The sequence below is a fragment of the Mycteria americana genome, chromosome 6 (assembly GCF_035582795.1).
Source record: "Mycteria americana isolate JAX WOST 10 ecotype Jacksonville Zoo and Gardens chromosome 6, USCA_MyAme_1.0, whole genome shotgun sequence".
In the NCBI taxonomy this organism is placed as follows: domain Eukaryota; kingdom Metazoa; phylum Chordata; class Aves; order Ciconiiformes; family Ciconiidae; genus Mycteria; species Mycteria americana.
Window position 1 is genome coordinate 37,061,861 of NC_134370.1, and position 19,776 is coordinate 37,081,636.

Genomic DNA, 19,776 nt, shown 5'->3' on the forward strand with positions numbered 1-19,776 from the left:
ATATTCAACACAGACCACACTTTTTAAAAAATTAGTAAGACCCCCTTCCATCCCCACCCCCCCTAATTTTTACCAGATGCTACACAGTTGTCCTTTTATACCCACAGAGCTGAGCATAACTCCTTGAAACAAGATGATATTCTGGCTCCATTAAAGTCAGTTGAAGTTCCACCATTGGCTTTAGAGGATTTGACCTTTTAAAGCAGTGGGATTTTTGCACTTCTACAGATGATAGTCAGGAGTCAGCAACATAAAACACGTTTTATGTTGCACGGTTTGACGTAGGCAACAGCCACAACACACTAGCTAATCTCATAATTAAATACTCACCTCCAGCCTTCTGAGATATTTCCTATACCTGAAAGAATATTTGATGAGAGGGTAACTCCTTCCTTCTCACACTGAAAAGAACAACTCATCCATATACTGATTTAAGAATTTAAATTTTATGTGTCACTGAGAAGCGGCTATTAGAAGACTCCCAGAGACCGCCCCCCTCTTGACCAGAACCTCCTCTACCTTATCCTTAAGAGAATAAAAAAGACACTGAATCAAAGCTATGCTTCACTGCAACACAATTCTGAAAGAGCAAAAAAGCTGTCCTGCTAGATAAAAGAAACTAAAAATCCAAGTGTTAGTCAGCCAATCCCTCCCTTGCTCGTCACGTACACTTCCTTTCCTACAAGCTTGTTCTCAGGCTAAGAATTCTCAGTGGGAGTTTTTTTGAGATACAATAACTGTATAAAACTCCCTTAGGATCTGCAGAAATATTACCTTCTTTCTCTGAAGTCTCCTCCAAGAGATAACAGTCCCTAGCTTAGGAAACTCCAGAAATTTCTCTCAGCTGAGCAGGCTCAGCTGTTCTCAAAGGAAGTGCATTCTCTCTTCCTTCTGGAAAGCTCCACCTGAACAAGGGCTACAGGGGCCAACAAGGAAAATAAGCAACCTTTCTCCCTGCCTCTGAGCCAAAATATACAGTAACATTCAGTAAAGAGTAAACAATTGAATAACAAAAATTATCAATCACATCATTCAAGAACATCAAAAGTCACAGCTTATATCACAGTTCACAGCTCAAAAGCATCAGAATAACTTAAATTTTTCTTCTTTGTTGTTTTAGGAACTTCAGGCTATTTTCTAGGTTGCCTTATGTATTACTTCAGCACAAGCTAATAAGATATTGAGTGAGAATTCATTAGCAGCTGGTCAAGTGTAAACAGTCCATCAATCACTTTTATTTCCTTACTGTCAGCAATTCTAATTTCAACTCTTGAAAAAATTTGTCTTTTAAGCTGTGAAATATATCACATAAAATAGTGACATTTGATAGTATGTTTTTAGATTCTCAAGCTTATTATGATAAAGTCAGTTCAACACATAATTAAGTCATTCTTCCTTTATAACACCAAACCAAATTATGGGGGGGGAAGGCAAAAAAAAAAAAAAAAGCTGCTTCAACTAGAGCAGATGAACAAACCACAGTCTATTTCAGAATAGATCCATCAGTTTGTACCTGAAGCTCCAGTAAAAATTCTGGAAGAATTGCAAAGCTCTCTCGTGCCTTATATTTACATGATTTCTGCCCAACAACAAGCAAATACTTATTCTGGGTTGTTCTTATATTCCAGTCAGTGAAACATCAACCAGTTACTATAAAAGGACCTTTCAGTTGACAGCAGGAGTCACATCTTCAACATACCCAACACAGTGCCCTGCTCCATTTTTCATGGCACTGTTTTTGCAGCCATGCTTTCATGAACAGCTTTTCTACAAGAAATCTACCGGACATTTGGCCGAAGTTCATTAAGAGGGTAGCACTGCAATTAGTCACACAAAATTGCATCATCGCCCTCACAAATTTTCTGCTCATTTAGCATACCAGATTTCAGAAAAAGGCACAGTGTGACAGGGTCCTGGGGTGGAACAGGACTGGCTTTTTCTTTCGTGTGATTGTAGCAGAAGCACACACAATCTCTAAAGCTATGTTTACTATAGCTTTCTGTTTATTAGAACAGAACGATTATAAAGTTGAACACAGTAACTATCTGAGAAAGACAGCTCAGAAGGCCAAGTGACTCAAAACATAACGAAAATGGTTACCTCCCCCTCGTCTGTACCCTGACACACTTGGTAGCTTACTCCTTTCTTGCTTCCTAGTCCAACATCTTCCAGCAGCTTCCAGGCTTGCAGCAATCATAGCAAGCCTCCTATAGAACCTTGGGAAAATTTCCTCCCTCCAAATTTCAGGTGAGGCTTGGCTGGAGGTCCACTCCCTATGGACGTGCAGGCCTGGGGCAGCCTCCTGCCTCCCAGCTGTACCCCCTGGCCCACTCCACGCTCCAGGCAGTTTCCTCGCTTGTGCACACCCCAAAGGCAGGAGCAGCCTCCAGGAGAGCTCCCTCAAATCCAAAGTGCAGCAACCAGAACAGGTAGGCCAATGCATCCTGTTTTTAAAATAGCATGGTATGAAATGCATACAGAATACACTGAGAGCATAAGCATTTAACAACACAATCACGTGTGGCCTCTCAAGCTGACTGTTTCCCTGCTAACAGGTTAGGCAAAGTTTCATCTGCCTGACAAAACGTTAGGTAAATCACTCCTCCAACCAGAGTCAAAAGAAAGCAGAGTGATATTCCCTCTTACATAAAAGCACTAACAGTGATATTGACATTTCTTAAATTATTAAATAATTATTAAAATGACTAATATTAAAAGTTAACAGTAAGTACAAAGAGTAATGTTAAATATTAAATATTATTTATTAGATTTTATATTACACTGGGAAATTATTGTGGATTTCTGCCATACAACCAAATTCTAGAAAGATTTGGGTTTTTTGCTGGTTGGTTGTTTTTTTACAGCGCATATCAATTTTCTTCAGAGAAAAATGTTAATATGAGAGAACAGATCACATATCACATTACACAAATGCAATTTGGTTGCTAAAGTTTTAATCTTGAACAGCAAAATTCCAATCTTCTATTTCTTTTACTTGAGTTCTAGTTCATGAACAGATTATAGGATGTAAAATTGTTAGGTAGATTCTAAAATACTAAATTTAGATAAATCTTTCTAATGTAGTTATAAATTTGGCAGGGTAAAAGAAAATCCTGCTGATATGATAAGCTGAATCACTGTTAAATGTACTACTTTCATGCAAACAGCTCATGGGGAAAGAGACTCTTAGTATGCATACAACTATTAATAGCTCCTTTAGTATATCCAGCCTTCCCCAGATACTGAAGGCAAAATTGTAGAAGGGACAGATTATTATCTGTAGATAACCCGGAGTCTAAAAGCCCTACCAAATTTCAGTCCAGTTTTGATCACTGCATATGAAAAGCATTCACCATTACAATTCTACACTAATCTGGGAAAAAAAAAATTGTAGTAAGAAAATGCCCAATGAAGACTGGCAATATTACTTTAATAAAAACGTAAGACAATAATCAGCGGGGCTAGAAGGAACCTCATGGTCACTTTTTCCATCCTGACCACTCTGAAACAGCATAGATGTTCCTAGAGCTGCCGATACAGATGCTTGTCTAACCAGTCTTTAATTGTGTCCATAAACGAATCTCTACGGCCTCCCAAGGCAACCTGTTCCAGTGTTTACTCATCTATATGGTTGATTTTTTTAACGTAACATTGCACAAATTTCACCTTTTGCCAATTACATTTGTCTTTCTTTTAACAGATACGGAGAATAACTTAACAACATACACCTTATGAAAACCGCTTCCATATTTGAAAACATCATCATGTTCCTCTTCTCCTCCATCTTTTCCTTTCTAAATTACACAAACTCAGTTAAGTCAACTTCTTCTTACTTCTTATATGTTCTAAAATCCTTGCTTCATTTCATTCCTCTTATCAGCCCACGCTATTCTTAAACTGTAATGCCCAAAAGTACATACTGAGCTGCGTCCTACTGATGGTTCATTTCACCTGTAATTCTCTACAGCTCCCAATGCCTTATGAACAGTACCACTGCTAAGCCAGAAATCCTGCATTTTTATTTATACAGCTGACTTCTTCCCAAGGGTAATCATTTGCACTTGTCATTTCAACTTGCAGATTTCAGACCATTTCTCCAAATTAAGAAAAAAAAAAGGGGGGGGGGGGGCAGACACGACACAGGACAGGAGGATGCTTTTACTGTCCTATAAAATACTTAGAACTCTCACCAGGGTAGCATCATTCAAACTCTTAAGTCAAACACAGTAAGTCCACTCTTCATTCCCTCAGCCACTTTATTAATGAAAACATGTAATACACATGGACCCGGGCCAGTCCTTGCAGCATCACACTTTATTAAACTATTCCAAGTTGACCTGCAATAGTATAAATAACAATTCACTAGGAACAATATTTTTCCATGAACTGTATTTTCCCTTAATACTGTTAACTATGCTTCTCAAGTTTGCTTATGAAAATGTCCTCTTCTCAGTGTGAAACACCATGTGCAAAGTTACATCATGTTTACTACTTCCCTTTTAACCACTAGCCAGCTATTCTGTTAACGAACTAGATGTATTTGACAAAACGTATTTTGAAAATTCATGCTCGTTGTTTATCACCACCTTCTTATCCTGAAGATTTTTAGGAAATGAACATTTCAGGATTTCCTGCAGCTTCTTCCTGGTTATCCAAGTTACAGGGACTGATCTGTACATTCCCTAGTTTTAAGATAAGTTTTGCTTTTCTATTACTTGCAAATACTCATTCCTCACTATTTTTTACAAGGCCAATGGTTCAGCAACTCCTTTCTTAAATATTCTTTAACCTTCTTCTGGCATGTATTTCACATTGTCTTATTAACTACATTAAGCACCTATTCCCAGCTAACTATTTACATGAAACCTGAAGCGGGTAGAAAAATCATAGTATTTTTGAGTTACTGTCCCCCATTTAGAAATGTCTTTACTTTCCATCTTAGTTCCTCTTATTAATAATGGGTTAGTAGAAACTTCTCTTCTTGCCTTATGCAACTTCTACTGGTTTTAACACACTCTGTGCCACAGCTTTTTTTGGCTGTGTCCACAATCAATGCTTGTCTTTTTATTTACACTGCATCTCTATTTTATTTTCCAGTCACTAAAACACTCCTGATGCAGGCAAGTTGGTCTTTTTCTATGCTTTCCACTTTTCCAGAAGTTTGCTCTTGTGCCTTAAAATAGCTTCTACCCTCTACCTTCTTTTGAATCCAGTCTTTACTGCAATCTTTTTTAATGAATGATTTTGGCTGTTTCACTTGTAATCTTTAGAATCACGTTTCTTATATTCTCATAGTATTTTTGACTAAATTACTTCCAGTGCTCAGATTTCCACCATCTTCTTCACTATTAAAATTCACTAGTTATTTCTTTCTTTTAACAGAGCAAAAAAGTCTTTGACGCTATACAAAAACTTGTTGGAGTGTGCCTTGCTGTATTATTGTTGCAATAGAATGTTTGTTTTTTAGACAAAGGAGCAAACATCCATTCTGACCTAGAAACCACATACCAAAATCTTCATCTAGCCAACAGCCAGGCCTTACAGAACTGAGGGGAAGGTACTACTTTCATAGACAGCGATAGTTTCCCAGTACTCCCACAGGAGCATTATAATGGTACAAGGTTGTCCTAAGCACGGAGCTAAATCTCACAGCAATCCCATGACACTGTTTTCAAACTCCTCCTCATTTACTTCCTCCTGTCACTGAAGATTCACTCTCACCACCAGCCAGAGGGAATACCAAGGACAGGATCATATTGCGGCTGTTTGCAAGCAATGCATGATCCCAGATTTATAGGTCGGCCTGTAGATGTGTATCATAGGTACATACAGACTATCTACTACAATAATAAACTAGAGAATATAAAAATTAAAACTTCCACCCTGAATTAGTGGTCAAAACAAAAAATCTAAAAACACTCCTTCTGGTTATTTTTTCAACCTCCCTACATTAATTAAGTTGTAATAACCACTTGGGTTTGTAGTAGTATTCCACTGGAGCTATATCTAAATAAATGCCAGGCAAATACTTTTAATATCTGACCTTTGCCAAACATTACTTTTGCTCCAGACGTGGAAAAGCCAAACTCTCTGGCAATGTCTATGAATATACAGAAGCCTGAATTACATCACCCAGTTCACCTCTGTCCTCACCAGTGCTAAGAGTAGGATCGCCTCCTCCCCATGTTGCAAATGAGACCCCTACTAATAAAATTTACCTTTCCTTTCCTTTTTTCTTTTTTTTTTTAATATATGTTCAAGGGAATGTCATCTGCCTCCTTCTTTAACCTCATCCTTGGAAACTGCCATCATGTAGCTCATACACAACCCACATGCCATTCAGTTACAGCGTGTTTCTGAAAAAAAAAACAGTCTCCCCAACATGGTTAATTACATTTTTATTTTTTGTCTCAACCAAAAGCCAATTATAATCTACAGATACATGCAGAACATATAGACCAGCATAAAACACATTTCATACTGAAGCAAATCAGTGAGGCACAAAAACAGGTATAAGGAGGCAGGAGGCCTCTGCTGTTTCTAAGAAGAGCTGTTAATCTAAAAAGAAATGTTGGTATATCCAAGAAAGTGAAACAGGCTCACGTTTCTTCATTAAAATAACCATTATTCTTCTATGGAAGTGAAAACCATAAAAAATTCAGGGAGGAAAAATTCTAAGCTTTCTAAGGAGGAATTAGCTGCAAGAACTAACAGGTGTTAGGAAGGAAGTTCTCTAATGAGAACCTCTCTGTGGGTGCAACCTGAGGCTTAAGACATGCATTAAGAATGAATCCGTAACACACGCCTTGCCAGGAAAGGATGACAAGTCAGACGGATAAGGGAGAAAGTGCGGGCCTCCTTCTGACTTCCCAGGGTGGACTGAGTTAACAGCTCACAGCCCACAAAAGGGACATTTCTGCTCAGCTAGCCCACTTCTGCACTCTCAGTTACTCATTCTTGTTTCCCTGGGGATGTAGATAGAGCTTGTGTGCCCTTGACTCAGCTCAGTAAAAGTGAAAGAAAATTAATCCAACAAGAACAAGTGAATAGTCAGTTTGGCAAACTGACCTGGCTGACAGACAGGGTAACCTAAGTTTCAGAGCTAGCACAAGGAAGGGGACAGACCTGAGTGGCTGACAGTACAAACGTGCAAAGTACACAATGGGACTACCTATTCCAGCTGATTTGAGCACTTCGATGAACGCAAGGGGAAACGGGAAACTCTGATGAGATAGGGAGGAAAAAACTGCTTCACAATGAGGATGATAAAACATTGGAATAGGCACCCAGAGAGTCGGTGGAATCTGCATCCTTAAAAATCTGACCTGACTGAACATGGCCCTGAGCAACCTGATCTAACTTTGTAGTGGGCCCTTCTTTGAGCAGGGAGTATCACCAGATGTCAGATGTCCCTGATAACCTAATAAAGTATACGATTGTATTTTAACTAATAGTTTCAATGAATAAGTTAATATTGATGAAAGCTACAGAGACAAAATTAAGTAGTCAGAGGGCTTGCTTCTTGCTTACAATACTATCAAATATTTTAAAAGGCATTTGCAATGCTACAGACTAACCAGAAAACAAACATAAGAATCGAAGCACATCATCAGAAATCAAGGATACAGCTGACTGGAAATTCTCCTGAGGAATCTTTCTTCTATTACATTTTGCCAGTTTATCAAAAGCAGAATATTCCATGGAAATAGAGCAAGCACAACAGATCTTCTGACAAAACACAGACATAGGCCCTGCCAGCTGTGCAAGATGGCCTTGGAACCAAAATCTGAAAGTTTCAGATCCACTGCTCCCAGTCTGTTCTGGGAAGAACTTGGAGGTACCAGTCCCTGAGTAGTCTTGCTCTACAAAAATTCTGTTCTTACAGCTCAGAGAGGCAGGTGTTCCAAGGATCACAATAACTAAGGAGCCAAACAGCCTAAGAACTTGGCAGCCTTACCTAGGGCTTATTCAGATTTTGCATGCTCACTCACATGCAACAGCACTCTGGTTTCCCATTGGGATCTAGAATAATACTTCATCTCTCATCTAAACAATCTGGTCAGTTGGTCCACAGCTGTTCAGGAGTGGACAGGTATAAAACTGATAATAATCTTGGCAACATCAGTCACCATCACCTAAGACATCCCAGTGTATTTCGTTTCGAACTCTTGCTTTAATGTGTGCACAGGTGAACACAGGAGGTGGCTGGCAGAATCCAGGAGATTATTAGGCCTCTTTTTTTCAAATTAGAAACAAAAAGTTTTCCAATAACTTGAAAGCCAATAAATAAAAACTCCGTTTCCTAGCCAATTGTAGCAAGGATCAAAAATGTCATTATGAACTTGCCTCCTTAAAAAATGGCTACAAGCATTTCATGATTCCTTTACATAGTCATTGCTTGGTTTCATTCAGTTCACACTTTCTACTGGAACTCTGCAAAGTTTTAATCTATTTCTCTTCCTTATTATTCCCAACAGTAGACTGGAAACATCATTACCAAAACAAAACCCTTCCTGCTTGTGTGTGTATGCTCTCTCACGTATACATTGTCCATTTCTGTATGTGTACAGTTAGTAGACACGTTAATAATACAGTGCTCTTTTGCTGTATTAAGAAAAAAAAAAAGCACTAATCAAGTTTCCAGAGAAGACATTTACTTTGGGCTCCAGTTTTGTTTTCCATTAACTGCTTCCAGGCTGTATGTAATTATCATATTTCTTATTTCCTCCTATTTATGTGGAATTCAAATTGATTATTATTCTTCATTTCTCCTGCAAAGAGCTGAATATATTCAGTAAGAGAATGGAGGGAGGGATTCCTTTACCAGTTATCTCCTTTTACAGACTGATGATTCCTCCTATACAATATTAAGGTTTTAAAAAAATTAGAAACATTGCTACTTGATAGAAAAGATAATCCTAAATTATTCCTGAGTACAGCCCCTAGTTAAGTAGCTGGCTTATCCTTTCTTTCCATCTTTGTGTAAATTTTCTTTAATTTTTGCTACTGATAATGAAACAATGGTTAAAAATAATTAGAATAACCTAAGATAGCAAGGATTTTCCAGTAAATAGAGTAATTGGAATAATTTACTTTATTTAATGTATTCAACTAAGCATTGCAGCTGTCTGATTTGAGACATTTATTTTCTTCACATACTCAGAAAGAAAATATGCCAATTGGCAACACAGGCTTAGAAAACAACCGCAAGAAGTGGTTCTTGAGAAAAGCTGACCGTGAAAGGGCTTTTTTATTTTTTAATTAGTACAATGGTGGGGGTTGGTTTGATTGTTTACTTTTCCAGCCTTCTGATCATACACATTGGTCACAATTGCAATGATGCAAAAGAATATTCTTCCTTTTTATTTTTAGTTAATTAAGAAAGAGTAACACATCAGACAGAGAAACAACAACTGGAAATGAATCCACTGAAATGAAAGTTAAAATTTTTAAAAGTGCCAATAAATGCTGTTTATGACCACAGACAAAGATCTGGTTTTGTTCTTTAAGCCATGTTTTGATTTTCTTTTCAGAAAGAAAATGGAAATGTGGAATTCGGGTTTAGATCCTCAGGTCCCCAGTCTCTTTTAAATCACTGTTTTAAGATCTGGCTGAACAGTAAAGACGAAGCATTAGAATTTTTTATGCAATAGTCTAATGATACAGTACTGATTTCATCAAAAGTGATCATAAGCTATTTCACATAAAACTCCACTGTCCATTCCTCATAAAAAAATATCAATAGAAGTTAGGCAAGAAATTAAGTTGAAAAGCCATCTGAGAACTATGCAGATATCTCAATTTTCTATCAAAGAGAAGTCACCTCTGGTTCTATGAGAACTGCAGCATCTCATAGGTTGCTGGGTTACAAATACCTTAAATCTGAGTAACTACAAGAAAAAGCATTTGTTTTTAGCCACACAGTAGACCTCAACACTCTAGCTGATGACATTCATAGGGACAGCCTTTAATCAACCACTTCCCAAATGATTTCTACAAGGAATTCAAGGTGTCATTCTAACCTTTGTTTTATATAGAGGATTAATTAGCACAGAATTTAGTAACTAATCTCCCTTTCAGCACCTCAAGATTGCCAGAGATTATTCAAATTAAAGAAAAACTTTCTTTTTACTACTTTATGTAATTTTTTGTCCTACCTTCATTACCAGATTATCTTTTTATCTTCCATTAGTAAATAATGCTTTATATTAAAAGAAGCTGGCAGGGAGATCCAGGAAGTTGCACAGACTTTGGAATTTATTCAAATGTTTAGAATCACAGACTCCACATATTGAAGTCAGCAGACTTCAGGTCTGGAATTATCTATGATCTCTCACGTCTGGAGATCATACAGTCCAACCCAATGCTCAAAGCATGGTCAACTACACCCATGTTCGCTTGGGTTTTGGATGGGAACTCCACAACCTCTCTGGAAAACCTGTTCCAGTTTCCAACCACCCTCACAGAAAAAAAAAGTTTCTTCTTGTTTAAATGCAATTTCCGGTATTTCAGTTTGTGCCCATTGCCTCTTGTCCTGTCACTAGGAACCCCTCAGACATGTCCAGCTTTGTGTTCTTTACTCCCTCCCATCAGATATTTGTACACACTGATAAGATCCCCCTGGAGCCTTCTCTTCTCCAGGCTGAACAAATCCCAGCTCTCTCAGCCTTTCTGTGTATGGTCACTGCTCCAAATCCTTAGCCAGTTTCACAGCCCTGCACTGGACTCTATCCAGTATAGCCATGTCTCCTTTGTACTGGAGAGCCCAGCACTGGACACAGCACTCCAGATGTGTTTCACCTGAGCTCAGTAAAGGTGAAGGATCACTCCCTTGACCTGCTGGCTATGCTCTTCCTAATGGAGCCCAGGAGGCTGTTGGCCTTTGCTGCAAGAGCACAATGTTGACTCATGGCCAACTTGGTGTAGGGCTTGGCCTTTCCCTATGTTGAATTTCATGAGCTTCCTTTTTTCATGAGCTTCCTTCCCTTTCCTCCTGCCTGTTGAGGTCCCTCTAATGGGCAGCACAACCATCTGGTGCATCAGCCATTCCTCCCAGTTCTCTATTATCTGCGAGCTTGCTGACAGTTCACTCTCCCATCATCCAGGGCATTAATGAGTTAAACAGTACTGGACCCACTATTGACCCCAGGGGTATACCACTAGCTACTGGCCTTCAGCTGGACTCTGTGCTGCTAATCCCAACCCTTTTAGCACAGCACTTCAGCCAGTTTTCAGCCCACCTCACTGTCAGCTTATCTAGTCCATACTTCATCAGTTTGTGTTATGGGAGACACTGTCAGAAGTGTGACTAAAGTCACATTAACATCCAGCATGCTATCACACTGAACACATGTTTAAAGATTGCACAGAGATATTTGGGGTAGTGTAGGTTACATACTTAGCAATTAAGAGTTTTTTAAGAGAAGAATTTAAGGCATTTTGGATTTGTTTAGAAAAAATAATTCTTTCATTAAAAAGTTGGATTTGGTCTTCATTTGTCTGCAATATCAATATTCTATTAAGAGTTCCCTAAACTATCAATTACTTATCTTTTTAATAAGAATTGTTGCATAAACAAGAAGTTAAATACCTTTTAATCTGAAACAGAATACAGTTTAGAAACATATTTGGACAACAAAAATCAGCTGTCCTATACAGAGGATAAAAAACAACATAAATGCATTCTGAAACACCAGACTTCAGTAGTGTTCCTAGAAACAGCATATTAACATTTAGAAAAATCATCAGTTTTTAACATCCTCCAGAAAACAGGAAATTGGTCAAGAAAAACCTCACGTAATGACAACCATTTTCCATAAACTGTAAAAAAACAAAAAAATCTTGTCAATTAAACAGGTAGGTAAATGTTGAGTTAACAAATACTTTAATATTTATTTGTAATGCTTGTTTATTACCATAATATCAAGGATTTATTTCATCTTGGAGAGAGAAAATGCTACTTTATTGAAGGTTCCCTGAATAAAAATTAGTCTTCAGCAACCCAATGTATTTCCAGTCCTGTCAGGTATACCAAGTACAAATTACTGACTATTGTACTGAATCATCTTCTACAGAGCCATGAGTCGCTCATCATGCTACATTACTTCAATGCAAGCCTTAAGTTAAGATCCGATTAATCTTGAAATAGCTTGGCTCAGAACCATTAAATGAAAAACAGGGCTTAAGAATAGAAAATCTTTCATTATCTTTCTCTAGCTCACGTGCATAGATCCCAGTTTATTGCAAATTCTGTAAGACCATCTATAATCAGGTAAAACTGCAGCTTATTTTTCAACCGTAAATCTATTTGGGGAATTCACTAGACTACTTTTGTCTTTTAAGCACACTAAATATCTTCTTCCTGAACAGTTCATATCTAATTTCCCTATCAAACTAAATGTTTGACAAAAGTTAACATTTAGAAAAATAATTTTCAATTATACATACTGCAGAAAACCCACTGTAGGAGTGTTCAAAGTCAACTGAACTAAGTACTCGGCCAATGTCAACAGCAGAATTATGAAAACTACATGTTTTCCTGCATAAATGCCAGCATAATATGCCATATGGGCATACCAATTTTACCGGAATAAATCTCTTTTCTGAAAACATAATACTCAATAAAGTCATTAAAAAAACCCTGAATACGAAAAATCTGAGTGACACTTTCCACCCACACATCACACACTGAAATTTTTATAGTTTACATTTTGCTATACCTGACTTCCAAACTTCTCTGGAACAGTAGTTTTTTCAAATGTTTGAATATAAAGAGGACAGTATTTAAGAACATTTGAATCCATTCTTTTTACAAAAAGATGTGAATACAAGCTCTGTTTGTTCATGTTCCTATATAGAAATACAGAAAAAAGGATTTCAGGAAGTCAGTTAGTTCAATCACTTGCATGAATAACCACCAGCTATTCTGTTCTTGAAGACTTTAACAAGGAATTTCTTCAAACTCCCTGGTTAATCTAGTCTGCCAAGTTTGGGCTCAGTTCTTCAACCAGAGAGCAATTACACAGAACTTTTCAAGATGCGTATTAGTGAAAGAAAGTGAAAGTAACCAAGAAGGACAAGTCAAACAGTCCCCTATTCTTAGCTCCCTAGGCGTCACTGGCAACAATTTGGAGCATCCAATACTCAAGTATATTATTGAACAAATAACATATTTAACATAACTCTAAACAGTTGCTGTAATCTTCAGCTGTGTCATATGTGATTGTTTGGAATAATTTTCATTATGTGGATAAAGTTAGAGACACATCAAGCTAAACAGATAAAGGTACAAAGCTCTATATGAAAATGCATTTCTTCAGTCATAGCTCTTAGATTCTTTAATTAATGAGCTCAATTATCAATTTCACAGATTCACAATATCATGCAGCCACACAGACAGTTTCACTGGAAGCTACAATCAAACCACGTTTTGGAGCTCTGTAAAAAGATGTACATGCCTTAGCAGAACTGGTAATGTCCTTCCACCAGTTTCACCATCAACAACAACAACAACAACGGACAAACAATGTGAAAATGGTAAAATACACATATTTAGACATGTATCAATATATGATCTGTGGACAGACTGGTTGTAATACTTTTGATATCTGACAAGAAGATCTCTTATGACAAAATTTTAACACACATCACCATAGCAGTTTTCTATAGAAGAGCAAACAGTAGCTGGCAGGTACTGAGATGAGAAGGTTTAAGTTTTTCAGTCATAAAAAATGTATTCATGAAGGAAATTATACATTCCAAATAAATTTTCATCATACTATTAAAAAAATATTCATATTAGACTGCTGTCTATAGCCCCACTCCAAAACATAAATGCAAATTAGCCCCAAATTAATGAAACTTAAAAAGTGGCAAACACTATGTTTTCTGAAATAGCCTGTGTTCTCTGAAGCCCGTCTGACAGAACAGGTTAGGTGAACCCGTACGTGAATGGAGAACATAAGCTTTACCATAAAGAGCTGTAGCAGATATGAAAAGTGTCTGGAACTTTTTCACAAGTCCGGTTATTTGATTCATGCAATGTGAATTTTCTCTGGTAAGAGATAACATTTTGTGCCCTAATTTCTTATTTATGGAGTACCAGTCTTTTCATATATATATATTATTAACCATCAGTAATCCACTTTTCTGCAGCTATAGCACACGGATAATTAAGGGAAAATAGCCCCAAGAGATACAAATATCTAACAAAGATGACCAGTCAATTCTTTAAATTAAAAATATGAAACATTCCCTTTTTAAGCAGAACAAAATGTCTTCTTGGATCTGAAAGAACTCTTTTGGAAGAATTTTTGCAATTTCCAGAGCTACCAAAAATGTTCCCCCTGAGCACTGAAATGAAAAATCCACTGCTCAGAGCAAGATTAAGTAGCTTAAATGCAAGATACACTGCACCGCTGTGATGATAAACCAAAGTGTCTTGTCTTCCCTCTACCCAGGGAAGCATTACAAGTCTTCATCAGGAAACCACAAAGTACAAGTAACATGAACTTTGAGGTATCTGTATGCTTGAGGTATCTATAAGTCCTTCCACTCTAAAAGAGTAAGAATGGCAATAAAATACTACACAAAATGTTATCAATCACAGGCAGTCTCTACATAGAGACAATGCATCAGACCTTAAGCTGTTGTTGAAGAGTACTCAATACAGGGGTAAAGCACGGCATTAGCACTCCACAGCACTCAAATTTATGCGTTGAGACAAAGGGTAAGGCCCAGAACCATGCCATCAATAAATAAAGACTCCTGGTTTTCCATCCATTTTCTGGTTTTGAATTTCCAGCGCTCAGGTTCCAGTAAGTGAACAATTACAATTTGAAATCTATAGACAGACACAACTGCACAAGTCCCAAGTATCCACTGTATCATCTTTCCCACAGTTGGACCTTCCCCATGGCTACAGAGGGCTACTGCATACTTTTTCCTTACAGGGGTCAGCACAGTCCAGCTCACTCCCTGTCTCAGGTGTGACCCTACTTTCAGGGATCCTAGCTCCTAGTCTCATCCTCACAGCATTTCAGTTTATGTGCTCAGATTCAAATATGCCTCAAATCCAAATGTGTCTCATATCCAGAAGCTGTGGACACAAACCTGTGGTGAACCAACAGAGAACCAGCAACAGAGAACAGCTTCAGAGAACCTTCAGGGAACCCAAAGAGATAAAGCTCCAGCAGCTGCATTTCCAGTGAGATTCAGGTATGTCCTACATGCAATACAGATGCTTCACTATCTGCCACCAATGACTTCATCTCCCTTGCAGCATCGTTCCTGGAGTGGTCCGATGCTGTCTGCCACAAAGCAGATGACATTTATAGTCAGCCTCAGCTTGGCCTGCCCTTAGGCTACATGGATGGTCAGGGCTTGATTATCAGTACCCTAGATACGTAATATAAATATGTACAATGTGGCCAACTTCAGTCCACTTCCTGATCTGGCCTCAAGGTAAAATGTATCATTAGTCTCCTCCCATTTTCTTAAATGTCTCATTAAGAGACTGAAACCACTGCTGGTGTGAGAAGGGATGGCTTGGCTCTGCTCCATGCCACACTCAGTATAGCAGTGCCATACACATAGTGTAGCTGTGGTACAGCAAGCAGCAGCAGCCACCACCACCTGTGGCACAAGAAGCACAGGGACGTCCAGAACTGCAGACTAAATTACTGAGTTCTAGTTTGCACAGTCACACATTTCTGTGAATTGTGTGTGAAATATTCTATGAAATATTTTTAACACAAGAAATTATTCTGTGGCACTGATGCATTTTTCATATCTGTATGAAGTTGGCTGATGTATTTAAAAAGAACAAAAGAATATTGTTTTTATAAATATATTTTCAGATCTCAATGTTTCAATTTTGCTTTGAAACTATTTTTAAAGATAGAAGTCTTGAAAACATGCAAAAACTTTGACAATGAAAATGCAAACTATTTTACTGACATTATTTGACCCAAAAACTTAGGTAATTTTAACATAAAAACCCAGTTAAGAAACAGAAGGTTTTGAAATACGCAACAAGAAAGAATAAAATCACAAGCTATCAGAAAAGGCATAAAGTATACTGGCCCAGCATGCGTAACAGTGTGTGTGTATATATACATACACATCCAACCAATATCCAGAATAAGCTGAGAAACTAATAAAGATCAAATATCATTAAACAACATTCCAAAAGTAAGGAAACTTTAATTCAAGAAAGCAGCTATCATACCATCAGTGTATCTGACCTTTCTTTACCAACCTTTTTTCAGCCTTGTCTGAGCGATCTAGCCAGTGATCTTTATGCAAACCCACAGGTGGGTGCAGAATAATTATTCAGACATACCCTCCCTGTTTAATGAAGGCAGAGAAAGCAGTGCCTGCAATCATCCTAACTGCTGCTCACAACAGCCACTTTAACCCACACTCAATCACAACTCTATTATCCCTTTTGATCGCCCAGATAAGTGCATATGCCTATTGTGACTGGGAGTAAAAGCAGATAGAGAACTCGAGAAACATGGAGTTAATATTGCTGCTCTGCAATGTATTCAATAACTTTTCATTTTAAAGGATGAGCAGAGACAAGACAAGAGCTTCCCATTAGGAAAATGCAAGTGCTTAATACTAGAACAAAATGATTGCTCCTATGGATACATTATTATCCACACACCATAGTATGATTCTTCCATTGATAAGCTATCCAAATTCACAGTAGTAATTCCTGTTATTTCATGTCCTGAAATGCAAATATATGCCTTAACGATATATGTCTATGAGTAAAAATCAGAGAGGATAGTACAGGACAATAATACACAAATAATTTGAAATACCAGAAGAAAAATTGCTGCCTTTCAGAAGAATTATAAATATATTTGCAATTTACTATATGTCTGAATTACTTTGTGAACAGAAAAACTTAAAGCTTCTTGAAGACAGAGTGGGTCTTTTTTAGTGTAGAGAACATTTTGCTTAACTTTCCATTGCATCACCTAACTGTGATACAGCCTCTGTGAAAAACAGCCATTTATGTAAAAGGCAGTATCTGCTGAAAAGATGTTTCTCCCAGCTTGCAGTAAAAACTCTAAATTTTATCACTGACAGCAACAGGCCCTTGATTTCACTTGATATCCTTAAGGCTTATTAGAGACTTGGAATAATTGAGGGGAAAAAAAAAAGAAAACAACACAAATTTAGGAACCAAAAAAGCTGTATTTCTTACAGTGTTTCAAATAGTTAGGGCAATCATAAGCTCCTGTACGTTTGTTTAGGCACTGAGGGCTAGTTTCAAAAAAACAGACAATGCAGAACGTACACAGAAATTAGTCACTCAAGTCCTTGGCAATGGTCCTGTTAAAGCCAAACACTTACGAGGCGGGCCACATGCACCATCAGTACCAGACCCAGGGGCTTTAGAAATACATGGGATGTTACCAGTGTCAGTGCAGCTCATACAGCTTCCTGGCAAACCAGCTGCTAGAGAAGGATTTGCAAAGGTGGCACTTACCATGTGTGGTGTCTCTGAAGCAATGCAGCTCCCACTAGCAACACTCAGATAGAAAGAAGCCTTAAGAAAAGTAATCAAACCAATATACTAGCAAGAAATGACAGACACATACCCAGAAAAAAAATCTTCCAAGCAGTTGACTACTACAACTCATGAGAGTGATTGAAAAGAACTGAAATGACAGTCGGTAGGCTATGTTTTGTGAACCATACATCATCAGGATGAAGACAGGAGCAAAAGCATGCCCTTTGTGGATGGTGGGCAGGGAAAACTTTCCACTCTCATGTACAACCCGTGGTACAGAGCCTCTGTGCCTCACCCTGGGCATAGCACACAAATACACCATGAGAACATACACATAGACTCACAGGAAGTATTACATAGCCAGTGTGATTGCTTGTGGAGTACAACAGCGTGCCTAAGCAGAGGAAGGGAATCACAACCTAGTTCTTAAATTGTACTATGTTAACAAATGGCTGGCATAATTTTTATAACTCATTCGATTCACAGTCCTAGCTTACTGAAATTATTAATAGAAGTGCCCAGAAGACAGTTATAAATCAGCACGGCCTCCTGGATCTATCGTCTATTCTTCAGTGAGTCAGAGTTGTGAAATAGACTAACTGACACCTGATAATCTTCTCATTGAAAAACTTATTTAATCCAGTCTCAGTTATAGCCATGAACTATTCTTGGTGAGAGTTTTTCCATTGAGATCAATATTAATTGTATAAGCCGAGCACTAAAAGAAACTAAAAAATTTAAATTCATTCCTATCATTTAACCCTAGTGTAACACCTCATACCTTTAAATCTCTTGTATTTCTTCCTTTCTGCTTCCCTCCTCGTCTTTGCCACCTTGTGCAGACACTCTGTTCTGCAGCAAATTATATGACACTTGCCCTTTTTGCCATATTTAAATAGCTGCTTCCTGACTTTCTCAAGTCAGTGGAGTGGGTTACATATTCTTCTTTTCCCCTTAGTCTGCATTATGTAACCCTAAAACCATGATTATTCCTGAAATAGAAAACATAATCACAATTTTGTTTCAAGAGTCCAAGAATTTACGACCATTTGACTTACAATCATGCAGTTTTACTCCTGCAAGACATAGAATTCCCCTAAAGCTTTCTTGCGACAAGTGATCTTTTGGACTTACATGGGTTGCTATACACCACATCTGCATCCTCCCACGTGCTCTGACTACTACAGGTTGATGCCTTCCCTTATTAAACTTTCAGCCATTTAACAACAAACCTGATCCACCCTAGAACAGATATTGCAACAGAATTCTACGACAAGAAGGTATCAAAGACTAACATTCCAAGCTAACCAGAGCTAAAGAAATCTCATGTAGCTAATCCATGTGTAAAGTACCACCAGAGAGGTTCAAGAATTACATTGCATTCAACAGAAATTGCAGCTAAATTTTGAGTAAAAATATGAAAGCCTCTTTGTCTGGTATAGGGACTGAAAGAGCAACTTGAATTCACAGAAAATGAAATAAATCAGCTGTAAATCCCACCTGCCCCTCCCATAAATAAAAAGAAAATATCAGGTACAATACCTGCGAAATGAAAAAACATCTGACATGCATAGATTATCTTAGTCCCTACACTTAACTATCCTAATGACAAAAGGATAAGACTAAGAAAACAGTCTCATTAGAACAGCTTTGGACTGGGTTAACTAGTATGACTTACAGAATAGAAAGGAATTTCAGCTTCCAAAAAAAGAAACAAATAGCTGTATCATACAATTATCCTCTCAATGTGCTTGATGAATCATCTTGAAGTATCTTTACATAAGAACAGTATGCCTACAGAAAATGTTTCCAGAGGAAAAGCATGATATTAACACTGTGTACCCATATTAATAGTGTCCGAGCCTCCACTGTTTTATCATTTCACTGCCAGACGTAAGAAGTGCCAAATCCATTCTTTAAATCTAATAGTTATTTTTAAAACACAAACAAACTATATTCCTTTTCAAAAATTCACAGATTAATTGGCCTATAAGCATGCCAGACAATCAGATTTCTAGATTTACCAAACAGTCCTAGCTTTCTAATTTAGCAATTAAGTAATTTCTACACTTGTAACTTGGTGCTTTTACATAGATCAAATGTAGTGGTGTAAAGACTCTAAAAGGATACTAACAGATTACTTATATTTTAACAAATTATCATTTAAATTGTTGCATTCTACAGGAACAGAGATTACATTTTAAAACTCTGGTCTAGGAAGTGAAATTACGAAGAAACTCTTGTTGCTA

General features: G+C 37.6%; 1 protein-coding gene across 2 annotated transcripts in view; it reads right to left on the reverse strand.

Annotated features, from left to right (window-relative positions):
• Positions 1-19,776, reverse strand: part of CTNNA3 (catenin alpha 3) — a 555,174-nt gene that overhangs the window by 411,129 nt on the left and 124,269 nt on the right. The window lies entirely within an intron of this gene.